Source organism: Tupaia chinensis, unplaced genomic scaffold, assembly GCF_000334495.1.
Source record: "Tupaia chinensis unplaced genomic scaffold, TupChi_1.0 Scaffold000561_1, whole genome shotgun sequence".
In the NCBI taxonomy this organism is placed as follows: domain Eukaryota; kingdom Metazoa; phylum Chordata; class Mammalia; order Scandentia; family Tupaiidae; genus Tupaia; species Tupaia belangeri.
Genome location: NW_006160074.1, coordinates 851,617 through 876,851, shown reverse-complemented (window position 1 = coordinate 876,851; position 25,235 = coordinate 851,617). Strand labels below are relative to the sequence as shown.

At 50.0% G+C, this 25,235-nt stretch overlaps 1 protein-coding gene across 1 annotated transcript in view; it reads right to left on the bottom strand.

Annotated features, from left to right (window-relative positions):
• Positions 1–25,235, bottom strand: part of TSPAN18 (tetraspanin 18) — a 179,349-nt gene that overhangs the window by 151,200 nt on the left and 2,914 nt on the right. Inside the window, exon 2 of the mRNA XM_006157759.2 lies at positions 20,655–20,707. The gene's annotated coding sequence lies outside the window, so the exon portion shown is untranslated. The remainder of the gene's footprint in view (positions 1–20,654; positions 20,708–25,235) is intronic.

Here is a 25,235-nt window from a genome sequence, read left to right as displayed (position 1 = left end):
CACAGCTGCCCTGACACCAGCATTGAGCAGGTGGCAAAAGGGAGAAGCCCCAGGGGCGAAGTTCTGAAAGTCCAGTCAAGGACCCCGTGTACGCAGCGACAGGAAAGGGGAAGCCTCTGGACAATGGGAACATCACCCACGGCATGAAGCTCCCGTGCCAACACCACAATACCTTGTGGAAAACCCTCCCGGGGGCTGCAGTGCGGGCGTTGAGGGGCAAAGGGCTGGCTTAGGGCTGGCGCGGAGGCGGGGGCTGCGCGGGCAGGAGGGTCACCTCTATTCCTCCCTTTCTAAGGACAGGCCGCGGGGGTGGGGTTCAGAAGCTCAGAGACTCCATCCCAGGTAGTAGAGCTCCAGGAGATTGCTGAATGAATACAGAAATGAATGGAAAATACCAAAGTAACAGATGAGAGAAACCCATTAGTAAAAATTTTAAAAAATTGTTTTTTAAAAGGAAAGAAAGAAAAAGAAAAACCCAGCCTGGGCTAAAAAGGCGAGTTCGTGCAGAGTGCATGACTTCGTGTTTCCAGGTCTGGGTGGGGGGTATGCACGTGTGTGTGTGTGTGTGTGTGTGTGTGTGTGTGGTCATCGTGTTCCCGCACAACCATCAGGTATGCTCTTGTGTCTCCGCAACAGTTAGTGAAAACACTCCCAATGCGAACGGTATGGAGCTGCTGAGAGACATCTGGACTCACTGCCAGTCCTGCCCAGGTTGGGAGCATGGCCTCACTGCAGCGGCGAGGAGGGTTCAGATCACCTCCAGCCTTCCCATGACACACCTTATTCACACAGCGCTCCACCGTTCACAGCACTCGCCACTCCTGCTCCTGGCTTTAAACTTAGAGTTGGGAGCGCGGCTGCCCGAGGGTAGGAGCACTTGAAACCAGATCGGCTGTTCACTCGCGGCCCTGCCCCTTGCCAGCTCGGACCCCGAACGAGCCATTTAATCCCAGAGCCTCCATGTCCCCACTGGGAAATGGAGAGAGTGACCTAGCGCTGTCCACCTTGTCGGGGATTATTCACCATTGCCACCGTTGAGCGGGTGTTCAGTGACCAAGTCCTGTGGCTAGGCACAGCCCTGGCGCCAGAACGCAGCCAGAACGAGAGCCGCCTTCGCAGTCAGCAGTCCAGGAACGAGGCCGGGCAGTGGACAAGGAAAATCACCGCGGCGTGTCACCACATTGTGATAAACACAAAAAGTAATAGCACGAGGTCCCCAGGGAGCTTAGAGCAAATGGTTCGACCTAGTTTGGGGGCAGAGCTGGGGACAGAAATGCCTGAATACATTCTCAAACTCTGCGGAAAGGCGCTGAATGGATAGTGCTGTTGTAACAACCAGAATCAAAAGACTTCAGAGAAAATGGGCTGAAAACAAGACCATGACCATGAGCTGGAACAGAAGGCTGGGAAGCCAGGGCTGGGAGCCTGCCTGTGCGCACCAGAACAAAACATGGCCCACGGTGGTCCCGGCTGGTAATCAGCGAGCCCAGAACCTTCCCGCAGCACCCCCAGACCTGCCCATGTCTCTAGGAACCAGCACTTACAGCCAGGGTCTGTCTGGTCAAAACTCTGTCTGGTCAAAACCAGCTCCCCCTTTGCCACTAAATATTTTGCATTTGCCGCTGAGTCAAGGGATGGGGTCTACACTGTACCTCTCTCTGTATCCCCATACCCACAATGCAGACTGCACCCCGACCCCTCTAGGCTGTGCCTCTGGGGACCAAGAAGTCCCTCTGATGAAGGCACACCAAAGCTGAGCCCTGAAGGGAAGACAAAGTAGCTTTGGTCAACCAGGAAAAGCACGTTGAGCACAGACAACATGAAGGCAACCTGCAGGGGACAGAGCCTAGTGGGACAGTCCTGGTGAGGCAGTGAGGGGACAAGGCAGAGGCTGGCCCACAGAACCCAAGGCCACATGGCAGACACTAGGATTGAGGTAGAAGGTTCTGGAATTTGGCAGAGTCAAGCCGTGATCAATCAGTGTCCCACAATAAGCACCCCAGTCAGGGCAAGGAGAGGGTTTGCAGATCACAGAGGACCAGGCAAAGGCCCGGCATAAGTGAGTCCTCAGAACGGTCCTGGTACATCCTGAACACATGGTTGTGGTGCCTTTCTACCCTCCGACTCATTTTCTTAACAGTTTTCTGATAAGCAGAAGTTTTTCTTTTTCTTTCTTTCTTTTTAAATTTTTTTCTTTCCGAGAGATTTTTGCTATAGGGCATGTGCACTTGTCAGAGAGACAGAGAGATAAAAAGCAAGAAATCACCACCCAGGGGTTTTGGCTATGCCGCAGTCCCTTTTCCTCCATTCTCTTCTCAGGGATCTTGGGCACAATGCACATGGCATGAGTTTTAAGCTGCCAGGTCCGGGACTCAAACTGTGGTCGTGGGAGTCTAGCGACATAACCATTATGCCATCTGCTGGTCCCAGAAGTTTTTTATTTTGATGAGTCCAATTATCAAATTCACTTCCTGGAGTCAGCAGGTGGCGTGGTGGTTAAGGTGCTGGATTCCCACATGGCAAACCACTGTTCGAGTACTGGACTGGGCAGCTTAAAATCATGTTGGGTACACGGCATACATGCCCCAATCCCAAGAGGAGAATGGAGGAGAAAGGACTGTGCTATGACCATTCCTCCTGCTGAGTGATTTCTCACTTTCTGTCTCACTATAGTGAGCACACATGCTTTATGGTAAAAACCTTTAAAAAAAAATTTATCTTTCATCCTTATTATTTTCAATGTCCTAAGACACTTTTGCCAGTACAGTATAAGATCATGAAAAGATTTTCCTATGCTTTCTTCTAGAAATGAAAGAATTCCTTTAATAATACATAGGCAAACAATCCAATTTCAAACATGGACAAAGGGCTTGAACAAATATTTTACAAAATGAGATACTCAGATGACAGTAAGTCTATGAAGAGCTGCTCAACCTCAGTAGCTAGCCAGGGAGGTCCAAATTAAACCCACGATGAGATGCCATTGCACTGCCACTAGAATAATGAAAATGAAAGAGCCAATCATACCAAGTGTTGACCAGGATGTGGAGGAACTGGAACTCTCAACCACTGCTGGCAGACGCGTAAAATGATACAACCATTTTGGAAAACAGCTGAACTTTTCTTATAAATTAAACTTACACCTACTCTGTGAAGCACTTACTGCATTCCAGAATATCTACCCAAGGGAAAAGAAAGCATGGGTCCACACAAAGACTTGTACTCAGATGTTCATAGCAGCTTGATGACATCGCAGCCAGAAATTGGACACAACATGCCCATCGAAGAGAGACTGGATAAACAGCCTAAGATAAACAAAGCACACAGAAAATGGAATACCAGTTGGCAGTGCAAAGTAGCTAACGGCTTCCACAGCCAGCAGCAAGGATGAGTTAGGAGCACCAAGCTGAGCGAAGGAAGCCAGACCCGAGAGGACACATTGTAGATGCTACCGTTTGTGCTGTCCCAAATACAAGCATTGAGTCACTGTAATAAGATTAAACATGTAAGGAGGTAAAAAAGTAATCCAGTTACAGCGCAGAAAGGTATGGTCTTTGGGAAGACATTAGGATTAAGGTCACTGGGGCCAGGCCCCCATGACTGGGTTCCAGAGGGTTTTTAAGGAGAGAGAATGAGGCCAGAACAGAGAGTCAGGGGCAGCCACTGTGCTCCACTCCCATCCTCATGGAAGGATCAGGAATCTGCAAGATGCCCACTGGATATGACCCTGGACCTTGGACCTCCAAACTGTGAGCTGAATACACCTGATTTTAACAGTCACCCGATCTTAGTTCAGTTAGCAACGTAATAACAAATGAAGACTGCAGGATTCCATTGGTAGGAAGCTAATCTATAGTGATAGAAAGCAAAGCTAATCTATAGTGATAGAAAAGCTAATCTGTAGTGATAGAAAACAGACCTGGGGAGGAGACAGGGATTGGCAGAGATGGGGCATAAGGTAACTTCCTGGGCTGATGGGAAAGTTCTACATCTTTTTCTTTTACTATTTGCCAGAGGGCATGTGCACTTGCTAGAGAAAGAGAGAGAGAAAAAGGAAACGTACCCCCGGGAAACACCTCCAGTCGGGGCGGGGCGGCGGGAGGAGCAGATGGCCACATTGCAATCCCTCCTCTTCCGTTCTCTTCTTCGGATTTTGGGCATGCACACACATGTGCCCAGCTTGTTTCTTAAGCTGCTGAGTCCGGGACTCAACCACGTACTCAGCCATGTGGCATCCAGCCTCCTCAACCACCACCCCACTAGCTGGCCCCAAAAGTTATATATCTCGATGGGACAGGGTATATGCAAGCGCACAATGAACTCGACTGTACGATTTAGCTCCAGATATCAATTACACCTCACTCAAGTGTGTAGTTCTTTGTGGAGGGAAAGGAAAAACGCTGCTGAATGTATGTGAAAGTGCTTGAACCATTTTATAAGGCTCCACGGCCCTGTGCTATCACCGAGCATGCCCAGCGGTGTGGGGAAGGCAGATGTGTGGCACACACTGCTGGGAGACTCCATTACTCATCCAGCAAGGATCGGACGGCTCCTGCTGCGTGTGATTGCAGCCTGGGGAGCGCCGGCCCACCCGTGGAGAAAGAAGCTAACGGTAGTCTGTGCACGCATCGTGCTCCTCCGGAAGGAAACCATCAGGTATTCCAGATTTACTGCTAAGGCTGTTGTTATATCGGGTGGTTGGGAAAGTCGTGATACATTTTTGCATAGAAAAATACATCATGGGGCCAGCAGGTGGTGTAGCAGTTAAGGCGCTGGACTCCCACATGGCCAACTGCGGTTCAAGTCCTGAACCCAGTGGCTTGAAACGCACACCGAGCGCATGTGCGTGCATGCCCCAAATCCCAAGAGGAGAATGAAGACGAGATTGCAGCATGGCCATTCCCCAAGGGGTGATTTCTCACTTTCTCTCTCTCCGTGTCTCCAATGAGTGCATGTGCCTTATGGCAAAAATCTCTCTCTCTCTCTCTTTTTTTTTAAAAATGACTTTGCCAACGACCTAATATTAAAACAAAAACCAAAAAAACAGCCACGGGTTGGTCACCCCATGCCCTTGGTAGCCCCGGCACCTGGCCTTGCATGGAGGAAGCCAACTTTCTCCCCAAGGAACCAAGAGAGGAAGGTCCATTCCTCAGGGTGGAATCTGGTGATGGTGGCAGCTGCTCTGCACGTCCAGCACGCAGGTGGCAGCACGTCCAGCACGCAGGTGGCAGCCAAGCTGCCTGGCCTTCTCCAGCATGCTCTGTCATTAGCAACCTCAGACCAGGCACAACTAGCTGGGACCCTCCAACAAGGCTGTGGCCTCAAGATGACCAAGCCACGGGTTACTGGCTACTTCTGCCCTTTGCAGAAACCTCTGGAGCATCTATGTCCTTGATGTATGTGAGAGACGGTCCTTTCTCCGTCCTTTCTCAACAGCTTCCTCTTAAAAAGACAGTAAAAAGAAACGGACCGACCATGGCTGAAAAGCACCAGAGGTTCACAAGACTTTACCTCTCTTCACCAGTGTCCCCAGATCTCACTTTAGCCCTAGGCAGCCGGCAGGCTGCAGGCCCCGTTTTAAGGATGGCTTTGATGATGGGCACAGAAGTTCCCAGAGCCTGTGGTTGTCATCTACAGAGCCCAAAGCCCCCCATGGGGGTGAGGCACGATGACCCCTATTTCACAGGCAGGGAAACTGAGGCTCAGGTATGACCTGACATGACCAAGGCCACATAGCTAGCAAGCGACAGAGACTGGGGTCCAGAGCTTCTCGTTCCAAAAATAAGAATCAAGGCCCAATGTCCTTTTCCCCCTGACAAACCCCAGAGCATGAAGGAGGCGATGAAGCAGGCAGGCTGTGAGGGCAGAGGCCACACTGGGGTCCCGGTCACTGGTCTCTACACGTGCTGGATAAGCACGGGAGGCGGGGGGAGTGCACGGATGATGGACAGAGGGAGGTATGAAATGCAGCCGGCTTCCAAAGGCACCTGCCTGCACTCCGATTATTCTCTGCCTCTCCCTCCCTTCTGGAGCCTCCGCTGGCTGGGCATTTAGGGGAAGCACCCAGGTCACCCCGAGTTCTGTACCCTAGAGTTGAGAATCAAACAAGGTGGTCCAAAACGTAGCACATGAGGTTGCGTGTGTGTGTGTGTGTGTGTGTGTGTGTGTGCTGTGCAAAATGGCTAAGAGGGGTCAGGAGGAGGAATGTTTGCTGAGTGAGGGAATCTGTCTGAAGGAAGAAGGGCATACAGGGAAGGACATGTGTGTGTGTGTACAGAGAAGTGTGGGAGCAACGTGAAGGTGTTTGCATGGTGGGAGAGTGTGTGTGAGTGTACGCGATGTGCAAACATATACAGAGGTATGCATAGGCATGTGGGTAGGTGTGTGCAAGTGTGTGGGTAGGTAAACACAGGTATGTGGGTGAGTGTGCACAGGTGTGTAAGTACATGCAGGTGTGTGCCCAGATACGTAGGGAGGTGTGTGCAGGTGTGCATGTAGGTATGCTAAGCATCTGTGTAGTTGTACACAGACGTGTGTGTAGGTAGGCACAGGTATGTGTGTGCACGCACATAACTATGAGGGTGAGTGTGCACAGGTGTGTGTGTGTGCACAGGAAGGTGAGTGTGAGGGCATGGAGGCAGCAGTGTGTGCAGCATTAGAGGCAGATGCAGCAGTTCGGGTCCTGACAAGACCCCCATGGCGAGGCCCATGTTATCCACGGGGTCAACACATTCAGCCACAGTTCTGATCTCCAGGCTTCCCGCCCGGAAGGTGGCCACCTGTCCTCATGTGCCTCCCCGGGAACGGAAAACAACCAGCCTGCCCCACTCCCTCCTGCCCAAGCAGGTCAGGAGAGGCCCTCACTGAACACAAAAAGGGCACAGTGTCTTTGCTTTTTGAATTGTCAGAGGTCGTGCCCTCACCAGAGACGGAGGGGGAGCAGACCTGATGGGGCTTCGTCACCCCACAGTCCTTTCTCCTCTATGCCTTCATCCTAGCAGGACTGGGAGCATGCGCACACAGCACTCAGCCTGTCTTTCAAGCTTCTGGGGCCACAATGCAGACCGTGTTCAGCCATGTGGGATCCAGCTGCCTTAACCTTTAGGCTATGGGGCCAGCTGGACAGTGCTTTTACAGGGTTTCCTCTAAGAACACCCAGGCCTAGGGAGTCATTGGACAGTTCTCAACATTTCAGCCTCCCCCTGGCTCCATTCCAGAATTCTTAGGGTACAAGACTGGTCCAACCTCACATGACCCAGGGTAAATGAGAACACAGCCAAGAGGGAACCACCTTCAACACCCCTGGGCTCCCCCCAGAGCCAATGTGTGGGGCAGGACAAAGGTCTAGGAGGTACATGTGAGCCTGGAAGGAAACCAGGCACAGGGAGACTTTGTCTGAGCCATCAAGGGCTCAGAGGTCCATCCTGGGTGGGCTCCAGGACAGACACACTCGGCCCAGGCCCTCCCTGGCCCATGGTGGCCACACCAGCTCCTCCCCTGGCCCAGCAGGGCCTGGGGCTCCCACTGCACAGTCAGGACCTGACAGCAACTAGCCATGTTCAGGAAAGATGCCTGGGACAGGTGGCTGCACCAACTGCCACCTCTAGAGGGGCCAAGGCCAGCCTTGCCCTTGGCCTCAGCTCACCTGAATCTGGAGGTCCTGAGACACACAGACAGGGCTGCAGCCCCAGGAGGCTAGGTCCTGGCTGCGTGGCTCACTGGCGTGTTCCCAGGGCCCCACCCTAGTCAGACTAGGCGCACAGTAGAGAGGATGAATGGAGAGAGAATGAATGAACAAGTGAGTTAGCGGATGCAGGCTGGCTGGCCCTGCAGAGGCCCTCAGTGTTCAAACGAGTCATCCCTCTCCTCACCTACAGCTCAGGAAAGAAACAGCCATGTCCTCTTCCCGAATCCATCGCCAAGGCTACCCTTGGGGTCGCTGTCCACTGAAGGGCCCTTGGCCTTCCCTCTGCAGGGCCAGCTGGTACAGTGGGCAGTGCTGGTCCAGTTCGCTTTCCTGAGGATGCTGGGGTCGACAGATGTGCCACAACTAATCCGTGACATCCACATGGGAAAGGGGGTGGGCGTAGGGTAACAACCCTGCTGCCTCCTGTTTGCTCCTCCTGGCCTCCAGGAAAAGGGAGAGGAGGGAGAAGCACCCTCTCCCCACACGGGCCTATTATCTCTGTCCCTTCCAGCAGCAGGTGCATCCAACCTGTCTAGCTACAGACACGGGTGAGCTCTCCCTTCTCCCTGCCTGTCCTCCCAGCTCAACGCCAGACATAACCCGCCCAACCCCGGTTCCCAGCTCCTCCTGGCCTACTTCCCTCATAGGGGCTACACTCTAAGCACATCAGAAGACTCCGTGCCCCTTCCACTGGCGCCTCCTGGATTACCTTCTGCTCTGCCCTCTGCCTGGACTGCCCTACCTGCAGGGGAAGAAATTCTTTAGGCCCAGGGCAAGCGGGACCCTCTCTGCCAAGCAGGCCTCCCCAGAGTCCCGCAGACAGACCGTGTACACATGGTGCTCACCACTGTCCTCCCACCTAAACCAGGGCTGGCACACAGCGGGTGCTCAATAAGTGCGTGGCGAATTAAATCAGCATGCCTACCAGCCGGCCTCTGCTAGAGCTGGCATAAACACTGCCAGAGTTACAAGAAAGCAAAGGGAGGGATGTGGGAGGTGGGCGTTGGGGAAGCACAGTGCGGTCTACTGACAGTGGGAGAGGAGAATGAGTGCGTTTCCTTCCTGGAGTAATTTGCCTGTAAATATCCACAAACCATGCAATTTCTCTCAGCCTTCCTATTAACGATGAACGCGTAAATAAACCAGCCCTACCCAGGGCTTTGCATGCGGGCGGCTGCTTCCCTCCTAAAATACCAGCCACTATTTATTTAGTTGCAAGGACCCCACCACCTCCCCCCAGAGTCCCTGGGGGTGTGGGGAAGGGGGCGAGCTGGAGGCCGAGGCAGGCTGGCCCCTGGGAGCTGCAGTGGCCTTGCTCACAGACCAGCCATTTGCTCACCCAGCAGCCAGAGGCTGGAGGAGGTGGCCTCCCTTCTCAGGGCTCCTGAGGAGCGTCCTCCCAGCCCCAGCTCACCCGCTGTGGAGGGTTCAGAGGTCACACAGAGGCCTCTGTGCTCCACGGATCCTTGATAAGGAGAAAAACAAATGCCAGAGACTCGTGGCATGCGGGAGGGGAGCAGGGAAGACCCTAGAGGCTATTTGGGGGGCAGTATCCAGGCAGGGACCCCATGAAAGGGGAGGGGGCCCGTCAGAGCTGCAGGGGTCCATCCAGAGCCAGGGGTCTCTCCCAGTGCCATTCCTTGGGACCAGGCCTGGGGAAGCCTCCAGGGAAGGGCAACTACTAGCCACACAGTGGCAAGAAGCCAACTCGAGAGAGGGGGTGTCTTTCCTCCTCCTAGGATGCCCACAAACACTCCTGGGGCACCAACAGGGCACAGAGCCCCGAAGCCCATCCTGTCAGAATCTCAGACTCTGAATCTGGTCCAGAGAAGCTCGCCTCGCCTGGACTGGCTTAGACGCATCCTGGGATGGCAACGGCCCACCCTGACTTAGGCACTGGCCCCGGGACAGGTGCCTTCCTCAGAAGCCTCACGGTAGCGCCAGGAGACAGGCTGTCGCTGTGGTCCCCATTTTGCAGATTAGAAAGTAAGGCCTAGGACCGAAGGCACTTCCAGAGTGGAAGGCAGGGGCAGGACTGGAGCCCCACCCTCCGGCCTCTAGGTCTGTGTGAAGTCACCATGCACGGAGGAGGAGGGAGAGCAACATGGAAAGAAGCGAAGGCAGGTCCCAGGACGCATGATGGGCCTAGCCGGCAGCCCGCTGGCATCAGTGCTCACTGAAGCCTGCTGCAGCTCTGCCAGGAAAGGCAAGGCCCGATCTCAGAGGAAGAAACCGAGGCACATGAAGCTTCACAGTCTTCTCCTGGGCGGCAAGGGAGAGCCCGACTTCAACCTGGACCGACACCAGGGCCACCTACTGCCCTCAGGCCTAGCACCTCCAGCAGCCAAACGTGACTCGGGCATGGGCCGCACCAGGGACCGCGTCCACGTCCACACCACCATCTAACCAACTCCCTTCCTCGGCTTGGGTCCGCAGCAGCTGGGCAGACAGAATGGTGTCAACAAATGGACGCGTCGGTGCAGAGCACCAGCCTCCACAGCAGGCCACACAGCAAAGCCTGGCATTCGCAGGCTCTTCCCGACACCCCCCGGGCTCCTGGATTAGGTCACACGGTGCACGGGAAACCTGGGAGCCGGCTGGTCCACTTCAGAAGGTGGGCAGCAACAGAGGCTGAACGGCGAATTCTCTACTTAACCCCCAGTTAAACAGCAAGTCAATTTAACCACGAGGCGGCACCCCGTCTTCCCAGCTCACAACCCCATTCTTTTTCACTGTCTGCAACTTCACTTCATACTGGGGCCACCTCGAAGCTGCCTTAGAATGAAAACCGCATGCATAGAGAAAGACGCCAGCAACCTCCATGGATGGGCAGCCCTACACTGAGCCCTCGCCCTCGCTCCTTTGGCCATGGCAGGAACGGTTCGTGTTTACATGGCTGCCAAGATGCTGGCGGGCGCGGTAGGAAACACCTCCGCGGGCCCCAAAGGCAGTGCTAAGCCACACTCCCGCCATCCCCACCTGCACCCCAGAGGAGGCAAACATCTGCAGTCTTTGGAAGCTCCCAGAAGGAGGTGGGGACGGAATGTGCCCAAGTGCAATTCCTGGGGACTTGGCCACCACGGGGCGTGCTAAACTGGGAGAGCACAGGCCGGAGCTGTCAGGGAGGAATGGTCAAGAGATGGGAAATTCCAATTCGGGAGAGTGCAGGTGGCGTGTTGGTTGAAGCAGCTGGTTGGATCCCACGTGGCCATCTGTGCAGTTTGAGTCCCAGACCTGGCGGTCTGAAAATCTCACTAGGCGTGCATATGTGCACGCATGCATGGCCAAAATCCCGGGAGGAGAATGAAGAAGGAATTGCAGCATGGCCGTCCTCCCTTAGGAGTGAGTTTTTACTCTGACTCTCTCTGGCAAGAGCATGCACCCTACAGCCAAACTATTAAGAAAACAAAAACAGGGAGAGTGTTCCCCAAGACATGGAAAAGGAAACACATCAGTCAGAGACTTGTTTCCATCACTAAATAAGCAGCACTCGGGCCAGCTGGTGGCAAGGTGCTTAAGGAGGCTGGATCCCACGGGGCTGACTATGTGGTTCCAGAGGTGGACCTGGCAGTTTGAGAAACATACCCGGCACGGCACGGCAACAGCAGATGGCATAATGGTTACGACGCTGGACTTCCAGGTAGTCGACTGTGGTTCGAGTCCTGGACCTGGCAGCTTAAACTCACACCAGGTGCGTGTGCGTGTGTGCCCAAGATCCCGAGAGGAGAATGGAGGAGAAGGGATTGCAACGTGGCCATCCCCCCAGGAGGTGATTTCTCACTTTCTGTCTCTCTGCCTCTGTCTTTCCAGCAAACGCACATTCCCTATAGCTAAAATCTCTCTTCAAAAAAAAAGAGAGAGACAGACACCAGGCATGTGTGCATGAGTGCCCAAAATCTGAAAGGAGAAGAGCTTGCAAGCATGACCACTCCCCATCAGACATGATTTCTCTTTACTTCTCTCTCTCTCTCACTCTCTCTCTCTCTCTCTCTCTGGGCAAGCACACAGAGGGCCCACTGGCAAAAAATGTTAAAAATAAGATAACTAGCACTGACTACATATGCAAAAAAGCACTGTAAGCATAAGGTTGCCACATACAAAATGAGACCCCCAGTTAAATCTGAATTTCATGTAAACGACGAATCATCTTTCAGCGTATGCCCCAAACAGCCCACGCCACAAGTATGCATCGGTCAGACATACGCTAAAATGTGTTCATGGTCTACACCAAGTTTGGGCTGTCCTGCAACTTCCCAGGAGGCAAGCGGGTGACAGGGGATGCTGGAACAGCACAGCCCTCCGGACTGGTGATGCCCAGGAATGGACCCCAACATGGGCAGGCAGTGAGGGATGGGGAGCAAAGAAACGCAGGAAGCCAAAGTGAACGGACTTTCTGGTGGCCACGGTTACACCCCTTCTGGAGTGGTAAAACAAAAGCAGGAAGTGAAGAGGCCTCTGTCCTGAGAGGGGAACTGACGGGTTCCTTTCCCCTCCACTTTCCAGGCTCCCTGAGCTGTTTTCTTGTGTTAACAATACCAGCCACAGGCACGCAACGGAGGCGCTCCCCGCAGTCGTCATCCACGTGTACCCTGGCTGTCCCATCCGACTGCAAACCCTCTGAGGTCAAGGGTTAGGAGCTTTTAATTCTTTTTTCCAAAGCAGTGTGTTTTATGCCCGACATTGTTTAGAACTGCCAGCTTTTAGTTCATCTTTGGCTTGTTTTTAAATTCCCTACCAGCGATTCATCCCCTCTTGCCAGCTCCCTGGGGGATCGACCCCCCTACCCCTCCAGCTGCTGCAGAAGCCCAGTGACTAAGGGAGGAAGAGAAGGCAAGGGGGAAGAGGATGAAGGAGGCTGTCCGTACAAAGGCCAGGAGCCTGGGAATTCCTCTCTGGAGAGGGACTTCTGAGGACCGAGGTCTGTCCCAGGCAGGAGGGCCAGCTCTGCAGGGGATCTCCTGTTGTCTCTCCTGGTGAGGGCCCTTGGAGGCCACTGCCTGGCCTCTGGCCTGAGGCCTGCATCCTGTACTTACTGAGGGTCAGGGCCCAGCATGGGGATGCGCTGTGGGAGGCGGGGACAAGTCTGGAGCATCCCCCAGAGACAAAAGCACGTCCCACCCCTCCTGCACTGCCGGGTCCCTCTCCTGTGGGACAAACCTGCCTCTTGGTTCTAGTTCAGTTAAAACAGAGGTCCCGTTCCCGAGAAGCCCTTTCTTAGAAGTCTGGGAGAAAAATCTCAGTTCCAAATGGGACTTTTCCACGGAGAAAGCACTCGGGAGGGGAGTCTCCGCAGACAGAAAGCTGAAATCCTGGATTCTGACCTCCAGACATTCACGGGACTTTAATCAGAACAGCTGCAGCCACCGCCTGCTCTGCTGAAAGGGAAAGGGATGGACAGAGTAGGGGGAGGGCTGGATCCCCTGAGCAGGGGGGACAAAGCCCTGAAGCCAGGAGTACAAACGGCCACCCTGAGGTGGGGGCTTTCCGCCCGCCCGACTCTCCATAGCACAAGGCCTGGCTACACACCTGGTGCTCGGAACCCGATGGCAGGCAGGAGCTGCAGCCACCCTGCATGCCTTCTCCGGGCCCAGGGCCATCCGCTCCATCCTTGTCTGTCCCACCTGGAAACTACCTGATCGCAGGTAGGACTAGCTTCGGGGGTCTCCACCTCTGGCCATGTTCTATCTCCCACCCCAGCTCCAATCCTCCTGGAAACATCTCTCTCTCTCTCTCTCTCTCTCTGTCGGCGTATTGGGGCAGAGCTGGAGGGGTAGGGGGGGTCAATCCCCCAGGGAGCTGGCAAGAGGGGATGAATCGCTGGTAGAGAATTTAAAAACAAGCCAAAGATGAACTAAAAGCTGACAGTTCTAAACAATGTCAGGCATAAAACACACTGCTTTGGAAAAAAGTCTTTAGCGATCTAAGTTCCAAACAACTACAGTCACTGAGGAATTTTAATAACAAGTATATGAGCTTCAGTGAGCATGTTTAGATTTCTTTAAAAACATTGTGGGGACCAGCAGTTAGCATAATGGCTATGTCGCTGAACTCCCATGTAGTCGACCGCAGTTTGAGTCCTGGACCCTGTGGATTAAACTCACACCGGGCGCATGTGCGTGCGTGCCCCAAGATCCCAAGAGAAGAATGGAGGAGAAGGGATTGTGGCGTGGCCATCCCCCCAGGGGGGGTGATTTCTCGCTTTCTATCTCTCTGTCTCTCTCTGTCTTTCTCGTGAGCATACATGCCCTACAGCAAAAAATCTCTCAAAAATAAATAAATAAATAAATAAATAAATAAATAAAAACATTGTGTAGCCCAGCTGGTGGCATAGTGGTTAAGGCAGCTAGATCCCACATGGCCAGCTGTACTGTTCGAGTCCCAGACCTGGCAGCTTGAAAAACACACCATACGCATGTGTACACGAGCTCAAAATCCCAAGGCGAACAGCGGAGAGGGATTATGGCATGACCGTCCCACATGGGAGAAGCTTCCTCACGTTCTCTCTTCCTGTCTCTCTCCAGTGAGTACACATATCCTCTAGCAAATTTTTTAAAATAAAATGAAATATATTTAAAAATGTAAAATGTTGTGCTTGTACAATGTTAATTCGGAGAACATCCCCTTGTTCAGTCAGACCCTGACACATGTAGATTCTGTAACCATTTTGAAACCAAAGATTTAGAATGATCAAAGTTCTCTTGGCGTGCAGTTTGAGTCTCCAGCCTACATGGTAGTAAGCACCAGCTATCCCTGTGCTTAAACAACATGTTTAAAAGAAATGGTAGCAGAACCAGCAGGCGGTGTGGGGGTTAAGGCACTGGACTCCCACATGCCTTACTGCAGTTCAAATCCTGGACCTGGCAGCTTGCTTTCTCACTTTCTCTGTCTCTGTCTCTCTCTCTCTCTGGTGAGTGTGCATGCCCGATAGCAAATTAAAAAATAATAATGATAAATTATGAATAAAATAAAATAAATAATTTGTTTAAAAAAATTAATTTAAAAAATGCATGGTCACGTGGTGACTGCAGAGACAAGGACGTGGAAACTGGGTTACCGCCATCGCTGTTGCTCCTGGAGGCCACCGGGTCATGGAGGGACTCAGCCACGGTGTTTGCGCCCCGGGGAACTTGTTCTCTGAACTTAGTTAAGTTCACTTTTGGAAGCTTCCTCATGAGTTTTTTTCTCTTTTGTCAAAATATCCAGTAATGTAACTAGAATGTGTGAACCCTGTACTTTTCCTTTTCTATGCTGTGGTGTTTACTAATGTGGTTCACGGATGTCGTTATTCGTATAAAGTTCACTAAAATCTCACCATGTGTTTGTTCTGGTCCTCGGCACCACTGCTTTTATCTCAGAATATTGTTACAAAGGGGGGCAGCAGCTGGTGTGGTGGTGAAGGCCCTGGACTCCCACATGGCTGACCACGGATCAAGTCCTGGGCCTGGCAGCTCAAAAACTCTCACCAGACGTGTGTGTGTATATACCCAAGATCCTGAGAGGAGCATGGCGGAGAAGGGATTACAGCCTGGTCAGCTCCGCCCGGGGGGTGATTTCTCATTTTCACGTCTCTCTCTCTCCAGCAAGAACACGTGCCCAATGAAAAAATTCTTTTTAAAAAACTGTTTAAAATAAGTTTGTTGTGGAGGAGGCAGGTATTAAAAAATCATCTGACAGCTAATCTTACATGTCAACTTGAAGGGGCCACAGGGTGCCCAGACATTTCGTCAAACATTACTCCCGGCTGGCGTGCCTGTGAGGGTGTTTCTGGGTGCAACCCACATCTCAATGGGTGGTTTGAATGAAGCCTGCCTTCCCAGTGTGAGCAGCCTCATGTGAACAACGGAGGAGCTGAGTAGAACAACACGGCTGAGCACTCCCACAGCCCCGCTTCTCGAGCTGGGGCACTCGCGCCTGTCCTGGGACTAGAACTTACACCATTGGCTCTTCTGAGTCCCTGGTTCACCAACTACTGATTTTAGGACTCCTCAGCCCCTACAATCACGTAAGTAGATTTATTGTAATAGATCTCTCTACACACCTGTCCTATTGGTTGGTCTCTCTGGAAAACCTAATACGCCCACCCCGTCTTTGCCGTGTCTATTGCATTTTCTGTTGGGCACCAACAGCTGAATGGGGGTCCCCTCAGCAGGCACTAAGTGTCATTCACCTCTAGGGCCCAGAGATAAATGGCTCTGTGCTTGGAGTGTAATTCCCACTTGGTAAATGTTCTGGTTCGAGTGAAGGAATGCGTGAGTAGGAGCAGGTAGAAGAGGGAGCCGGACCTTAGAGAGAGCACAGAGCTGCATTCCTCCTCACCCTCGGGCTGCTCGCTTCTGTCCCTGACCGAAGGTGCCCACCTCTGTTCCAACATGTCTACTCTTGCCTGGCGCCAGACCTTGCTCAGACACCTGACTGCCCTGGATGGCCGCTCCGTCCCCCATGAGCTTTTCTACCTACACTCCCAGCCTGGGAGGTCTCATTAAGGCCCAAGGTTTGAAATACGCTCTACGAGCTGATGGCTACTCTTCGTCTCTCCAGCCCAATCCCATCCCTGAACTCCAGACTCACAAATCCATCCACCCACTTCTCCCACCTCAGTGGCTAATAGGTGTCTCAACTCAAAATGCTCAAAACGGAACTCAGTATGTCCTCCCTCCACCCTCCACCCAAGCCCATCCAGGCTCCTCCATCTGGGCCAGAAACTGTGGTCGTCCTTGACTCATCCTCCTCTCACCCTCTCCAATCCATCAGCAGATTCCAAATCAGCTCTACTTTCAAAGAGATTCTGAACACTCTGACTTCTCAGCACCTCCTCCACCATTTCGCCCTTCCGAACCAACCCACCTCTTGCAGGGATTCTAACATCGGGCTTCACATGGTCTCCCTGCCCTTGTGGTTTGTGATCTGTAAATTCAGGCATGCCCTTTCCCTGCTTACTGGCTTCACATCACACACCTGGAATTAAAAATCAAAATCTTTACCTTGGTCAGCAGCACCCTCTGTGCTAGGCTTCCAATCACCTTCTAGCCTCCTCCCCATCCAGACTACCCTCACCCTAGCACCCTGGCCTTCTCCCTGGTCATCCAATGTGCCAGCTGCTTTTCTGCCTAATGTCCCTGACTCCTACTACTCCCCCTGCCTGGAAGGCTTTTCACCCAGATAATGTTAAGGCTCATTTCTCACTGCCTTCAAGTCTCTGTTCAAATGACATATTATCAGGAAACCTTTCCAGTACGCCTTATCAAGAATAGCAACCATTTCCTGCCCCTTTCTCTCCTTACTAAACTTTACAGTATCTGATACTGATTGACACTCAATTTACTTTTCTGGTTTCTCTCTCTAAATAGAAGCTCCGGGAAGGCAGACTTTGGCGTTTCATTTATAATAATATCCCCAACAGATAGAGCAATCTCTAGCACATAGTAGGGACACAACAAATATTTGCTTAATTAGTGAGTGTGTGCTGACATTTGACATTTGCCCTTAAATCAGTTCTGGGCTAGGTATTGTTACCTTTATACTGATTCTGTGGATGTGGAGGCGGACATTCAGAGAATCAAAGATATTTACCACCATATCCTTCAGATGGTAGTGATAAAGCCATGATTAAAATATAGGCTCCAAAAAGAGCAAAATCAATGTAGAAAACTAACAAAATTAAAAGCTGGTTGTTGGAAAAGATCTATAAAATCAATAAACTTCTGCCAGAATACCTAAGACAAAAAGAGACACGAATGACTAATACCAGAAATGAAAAAGGAGACATCACTACAGTTGATGAGATGATAAATGCTATAAACAATTCTATGTACATGAGTTTGATAACCTAGATAAGTTCCAGGAAAGAGACAATCTTCAAAAAGTCACGTAAGAAAAAATCGACAGTGTGACTAAACCTGTATCTATGAAATAAATTTTATCAATAATTAAAAACCTTTCCAAACAGAAGGAGCAAGCCCAGACAGGCTCACTGGTAAATTCTATTACACAGTTAAAGGAGAAATTATTCCAGTTTTCAACAATCTCTTTCAGAAGACAAAAACAGAAAGAATATTTCCTAACTCAGTTCATGAGGTCAGCATTATGTTAATACAAAAACCATACAAAAATATTACAAGAAATTTTCCTAACTCAGTTCATGAGGTCAGCATTATATTAATACAAAAACCATACAAAGATATTACAAGAAATCAGGAGCCAGTAGGTGGTATAGTGGTTAAGGGTGCTGGATTCCATGTGGCCAACTGCAGTTCAAATACCAGACCTGGCAATCTGCTTTCTCACTTTCCCTCTCTTTCTCTCTCTCTCTGTCTCACACTGGTCAAATTAAAATAAATAAATAAATAAATTTAAATTTAAAAAATTAGTTTTTAAAAGTTTTAAAAAAGATATTACAAGAAAACAACAGGATATAGATGCAATACACAGTATAAAAAATATAGATGCGAAAATCCTCAATAAACAATAGCAAATCAAATCCAACTATATATAAAATGATTATATAACATAACTAAATGGGAATTATTGCAGGTATATAAGGCTGGTTCAACATTCAGAATTAATTAATGTAATCTACTGACCCATCCAAGAGATGTAATGTGGAAGAAATGGTGATGGGTATGCTAAGATGTCAAGCTAAAATACAAAAGAAAAAAATCACATGATCACATTGACAGATGCAGAAAAAGCACTTGAAAAACTCTAATACCCATTCATGATTAAAAAAAACTCTCAGCAAAATTAGGGGGAAACTTAGCTTTATAGAGAGAATATACAAGAAATCTACAGTTAACATATTTAAGAGTGAGAAAATTCAACTCAAGGAAGAAGGCAAAGATGTCCCCACTCACACTTCTTTTTAACATTATATTAGAAGTCCTAACTAACGCAATAAGACAAGAAAAAGAAAATAGAAAAAATACAGGTTAGAAAAGAAGAAGTAAAACTGTCTTTGTTTGCAAATGACAGGATTATACATACAGGAAATATGAAAGAAATGACAAAACAAAAACAAGTTCTGAAAATAAGCAATTATGAAAAGGCTGCAAGATATAAGGTTAATATACAAAAGTCGATAGCTTTCCTACCTATCAGCAATGAATGGAATTTGAAATTAAAAACACAAAATCACTTCTATTAGCACCCAAAGAAGTAAAAGATTTAGGTGTAAATCTAACAAAAATATACACAAGATCTATACGAGGATAACTACAAAAATGTGATGAAAGAAATCGAAGAAGAATTAAAGAAATGGAGAGAGACTTCTTGTTCAAAAATAGGAAGTCTCGATATTGTCAAGATGTCAGTTCTTCCCAACTTGACCTACAGATTCAACACAATTCTAAATTCTACAAATCACTTTATGAATATGAATGAACTGATCCTAAGTTTATATCGTGAGGCAAAACGACAAAACAAAAGACAAAACCGTTTTTTGAATATTGAAAATTGAAGGAGAAGAATGAAGGACTAATACTACCCAATTTTAAGACTTATTATCGCATTGTCCAAAAAATCATGATGCATTTTTCTTGTTTTCTATGCAAAAAGACACCGTGACTTTTTCGATGACCCAATATTAAGCTACAGTAATCGGACAGTGTGATATTGGTGAAAATATAGATAACTAAGTCAATGAAACAGGTTAGAAAGCCCAGAAATGGACTCACATGTAGTCCACTACTATTCGACCAAAGAACGAAGGCAATACAACAGAGAAAAGACCATCCTTTAACAAACACTCTGGAACAACTGGACCTCTACATGCAAAACTCAATGAGTACTCATTCATTTAGACACAGACCCTTGACAAAAATGAACTCAAAGTGGACCACAGACCTAAATGTAAAATTTTAAATAATAAAACTTCTAAAAGGTAACATAGGAGGAGATTGAGCTAAAGATAAAAAACCTCAAAGGCATGCTACACAAAAGAAGTCATTGGAAGGTAGAGTTGTTCAATACAATGAAAAGTTTATTATCTGTAGGGGGCCAGCAAGTGGAGTGATCTTAAGATGCTGGACTCCCACATGGCCAACTACGGTTCAAGTCCTGGACCTGGCAGCTTAAAAATCACTCTGAGTTAAAAAAAAAAAAAAAAAAAATCCCTCTGAGTGGTGGCACGCATGCCCAAAATCCAAAAGTGTGTGCACGCATGCCCAAAATCTCAAGAGGAGAATGGAGGAGAAGGAACTGCTGTGTGGCCATTCCCCCTGCAGGCTGATTTCTCATTTTTCTCTCTCTGTCTCTATTTGTCTCTTTTTACACACACATGTGCCCTATGGCAAAAACAAAAGAAAAAAACTTATGATTTGTGAAAGATACTGTCAAGAGAATGAGAAGACAAACCACAGACTGAAACACATCTGATAAGGGAATGCTACCCCAAAACATAAAGAACTCATAAAAAACAGCAATAAGAAAACAACCCAATGAAAAACTGGCAAAAGATCTGAACAGACACCTCACCAAAGAAGATATATGGCGAATGAGTAAGTATACAAAAACACGCTCGGCATCCTATGTCATTAGGGGACTACCAACGAAAACCATGAGACACTGCTACCTAAGTATTAGGAGGGCCGAAATCTAAAACGCCAACACCACCAGCTGCTGGCGAGGACAGGGACTGTCATGCCACGCTGGTGGGGCTGCAAAATGGTACAATCCCTGCGACAGACAGCTGGGTCGTCTCTCACAAAAGTAAACGCACTCTCACCGTACAGTCTAGCAGGTGTGCTCCGTGGTATGAACCCAACTGACTGAGAACTATGTCCATACCATAATCTCTCACAGATGTTATAGCATCGGGGGACAAATGGGAAAGGAAAATGAGGTATATACACACATGAGATATTAGCCTTAAAAAGGAAGAAAGTTCTGACATGCTAAAACATGAACGAATCTTGAAGATGTTACGGTAAGCGAAAAAGACATAAAAAGACAAAAACATTATGATCCAACTTACATGAGGATTTAAAGCAGTCAGAATCTCAGACAGGGGTATGTTGGTTTCAGGGTCTGGGAAGAGAGAGAATAAAGAGTTATTGTTTAATGGGTTTAGAAGTTCATTTGGCAATATGAAAAGAGTTCTAGAACTTGACAGTAGTGGGTTAGGTCCACGGCCTGGTGGTTAAAGCAGCAGGATCCGAAATAGCCAAGCACATGGTTCAAGTCCCAGACCCAATGGCTTGAAAAAACACAGTAGGTGCATGTGGGTGTGTACCCAAAGTCCTGACAGGATGGAGAAATGGAGGGGGGATTGCAGTGTGGCCAAACCCCACTGGGGGTGCTTTCTCCTCCCTCTTAGTCTCTCTCCTTTTCTTCTTTCCCCCTACCCCGGCTCGCTCTCTCTCTCTCTCTGGTAAGCACATGTGCTCTCTGACAAATCAAAAGAAAAAGGAATAGATAGTAGTGATGTCAAAATGACTGTCTTTAATACATTATATATGTGTGTGTATATATATATATATTCTAAAGCTGTTGCAGGGGCCAGCAGGTAGCCTGGTGGTTAAGACACTGGACTCCCACATGGCTGGCCACAGTTCAAGTCTCAGACCGAGAGGCTTGCTTTCTCTCTCTCTCTCTCTCTCTCTCTCTCTCTCCTCTCTCTGGTCAGTGCATGCACCCTATAGCAAATGAAAATAATAGTAGTAGTAGTAATGATAAATAAAATTCAATAAATAAATAATTCTTTAAAAAATACAAGTTGTTTCAAAGGTAATAAACGTGATGCCATGTGTATTTTAAAAGGTGAGAGAAGCAGAAAGAAATGAGCTGTTAAGCCATGAAAAGCGATGGAAGAACCTTACTTGAATGAATATGACCAAGTGAAAGAAGTCCCTCCGTAAAGCCTACGTATCGCTAGAGTCCAACTATTAGGTCGTCTAGAAACTCACGGCATAGCTCTCTTTTCCTGTGCAAGAATGCATCACACCTTTCCCGCCAACCCAATCCACGATGCTCCTGACAAGGCACAAGTACAGGACAGGAGAAAGATCCATGCCCCCAGGGGTTAGTGAGCGCACAGAACAAACCGATCGGGCACGGGATTTTAGGGCAGTGAGACGACCCCATCCCTCCCCTGCTATGTACTTGTCACAACACATCTTGGAAACCTGACGACGCCAACGTGACCCTGCTGTAGGGTGGTACTGCAGACTCTGGGTGGTAGCTCTGAGTCAGTGCGTGTTCACTGACCGTGACGTGCGTACCCCTCTGGTACGGGGCATCAGTAGGAGTGGCTTTCACTGGGGCCAGGAGGTACCTGAGAATTCTGTACTTTCCCTTCAATTTTGCTGTGGACCAGAAAATTAAATATATTTTTGGAGATATTTTTGCTATAGGGTGCATTTGGTCACCAGAGAGACAGAGATAGAAAGCAAGAAATTACACCCCCGGGGGGGATGGCCATGCTGTAATCCCTTCTCCTCTCTCCTCTCGGGATCTTGAGCACACACATGCACCCAGTTTGAGTTTTAAGCCACCGGGTCCAGGACTTGAACCACAGTTGGCCATGTGGGAGTCCAGTGTCTTAATCACCATGCCACCTGCTGGCCCCTAAAATGTATTTTCTAATAAAAAGCCTTCCAAGACCAGAGCCCACTCTCCGTCCTCTGGTCCAGGGTGTCTTTCCTTCACTCAGGGCTCAGCCTATGCCCCAGGGAGGGGCCACCTTTGCAAACTTCAAAGCTCAGGGGCCAGGACTCAGGGCAGGTAATGAGCTACAGCAGCGACCAAGCAGCGCCTGTAGCCAACCGGGCTTTTCCTTCACGTGTAGGCTGTAATGAAAGTACCCTGCTCTACACTTTCTGTGGTCCTTGTGTTAGGTTTCTGCCATAGGATGTGTGCTCCCTGGAAAGAGACAGAGAGGGGAAGAGCAGAAACCCCTTAGCAGGGAGAGAGAAGTCACCCCTTAGCAGGGATGGCCACGCCACAATCCTCTCCCCTCCACTCTCCTCCATTCTCTCGAGATTCGGGGCACACATACACAAGCAGCTGGCGTGATCTTCAAGCCACCAGGTCTGGGGCTCGAATAGCGGCTGCCTTCAAACAGGAGAGTATACTGAGCGCATTTGCCCAAGTTAATAACTAGCTTAAAATACCCACCTAGCTGGTGGCGTGGAGGTTAAGGTACTGGACTCCCACACGGCTGACTGCAGTTTGAGTCCCTGACCTGGTGGCTTGCTTTCTCATTTTCTGTCTCTCTCTGTCTCTCTCTCTCTCTCTCACGTGCATGTATGCACATGCCCTGCAGCAAGTTAAAAAAAACAATAATGAGGGACCAGCAGATGGCGTCATGGCTATGTCACTGGACTCCCATGTAGTTGATTGCGGTTCTAGTCCTGGACCCAGTAGCTTAAACTCACACCGGCATGTGTGCGTGCGTGCCCAAGATACTGAGAAGAGAATGAAGGAGAAGGGACTGTGGTGTGGCCATCCTCCCGGGGGGTGGGGGGATTTCTTGCTTTCTATCTCTCTGTCTCTGTCTTTCTTGTGAGCACATGTGTCCTATAGCAAAAACCTCTCCAAATAAATAAATAAATAACAATAATGATATGACGTTGTTGGGAAAGTCATGACATCTTTTACTTCATTTTTCTATGCAAAAAATATGTTGTGACCTTCCTACAACCTAATACGTATAATTAAATAAATAATTGCTTTGGTAAAAGAGAAAAATAGCCCGCCTAATGCCGAGGCTCTGCCCTCCCCCTTGGGTGAAAGTTCTCTGTGACGTGTAAACACCGACAGAAAGTGGGATGGTTAGTAACACTGAACCCCTTTTCTGCCTGGCCATTGAGTAGGTGGGGAGCTTGGGTCCAATCAGGAGGTGGGACTCACTGGACCCCAAATACCATCTCCAGCTACATGAATAGAAGCAAAAGGTTCAGACTGAGGGAAGCAACGGTTCCCCCCAACCCCCAACCTTGGCTGGCCTTGGCTCTGAGGGCTGAACCAGGAAGCATGGAATACAGGCCAGCGTCTGCCCAGACGGGTGGGCAAGACTGGCCGTCCTGGGGCCCGGGCCACCTGGGGTGTGAACAGTTCTTGCGGGCATCTGCTCTCCAGGCTCAGGCTTCACACCAGTGCCCTGGGAGGTCAAGGGTGCACCTGGACCTGCATCCTGGGAGGGGAGCCGGGAACCAGGACCTGGCAGCCCAGGTGAGGTGGGGGTGGGTGTGCAGGGCGGGCCTCGGGTAAGCAGACGGTACAGGGAGGTAGATCTCCACTCAGCAGGAGACGCTCGATCTGGTAGGGTCAGCCAAGCCGTGTCTGCAGCCACCCAGAAGCTGTGGTCCCTGTGGGTGGCTAGGTGAGAACTGACGTGCACCTGGCAGGGGTGTGGGTCATGCACTGAATCATCTGTAAGCCCCTCAGCCTGTGCATACCCCAGCCCTGTGCATGAACAAGTGGAGAACATGGGTCCAGTTTACAGAGGCCAGGAGGGTGCTCAGAGAGGTCGAGCGACTTGACCAAGGCCACACAGTGGAATAGGGCCTGACTGAGCCACACGGGGGTGGGGAGGACGCTAATAGGCCCAGTGGGACCGCTGGCTTCTGTGCTTGCCTTTGGCTTCCCCAAGGTCTTCTGGAGTTAGGAAGGGTCAGCATGGTCCCTGACCTCTCTCCACTCCGTCACGGCCTCTCCACTCCCTCACTGCAGCTGTGTCCAGGGCCACATTCCCTCTGCTGGAACTGCCCGGCTTCATTCCAGGGCCTCCCGCACGGCCTTCCTAACCACACCTCATCTTCCTCCAGTGGGCAGAATTCCACCTAGCTGCCCGGGAGTCACCCGGAAGCTTTAAAAGACACCACGCTCCCCAGAAAGTCACACCTAACACAGAGTAAGCAAAAGAGTGAGCCCTAGGACCAGCAGTTAGCATAATGGCTATGTCGCTGGATTCCCATGTAGTCGACCATGGTTTGCATCCCAGACCCAGACCTGGACCCGGACCCGAGAGGAGAATAGAAGAGAAGGGATTGTGGCATGGCCATCCCCCCTGGGGGGTGATTTCTCGCTTTCTATCTCTCTGTCTCTCTGTCTTTCGGGCGAGCGCACGCACCCTATAGCAAAAACCTATCCAAAAAAAAAAAAAAAGAGTGAGCTCCCTAGCCTAAGGTGGACATGAGGACCCAGGGATGGGAGCCGAAAGCCCAGAAATAAACCCCTGTCTCTGTGGCCTTGTCTCTGTGGCCTTGTCTCTGCGGCCAGCTGATTTTCAGCAAGGGTTTCAAGACCATTCCACAGGGAACAGAAAGTCTCTTTTCCAAATGGCGCCAGGACAGCTGGACATGACAGGGAGCAGAATGCGGCATGGCCTTCATACCACATACAAAAACAGACCCAGAAGGATCAACCACCCAACGAGATGAGCTAACACTGGAAGACTCTCAGGGGTAATTGTGCATGACCTGGGATGGGCCATGGACATTTAGATAGGACATGCAAAGCAAAATAAAAACAAATCAAAACCAAGATAAACTGGAGCCCAGGGACAGGCTGTGGCAGCCAGGCCCCTGCGTTCCCCTGCCTCCTGCCTCCTGCC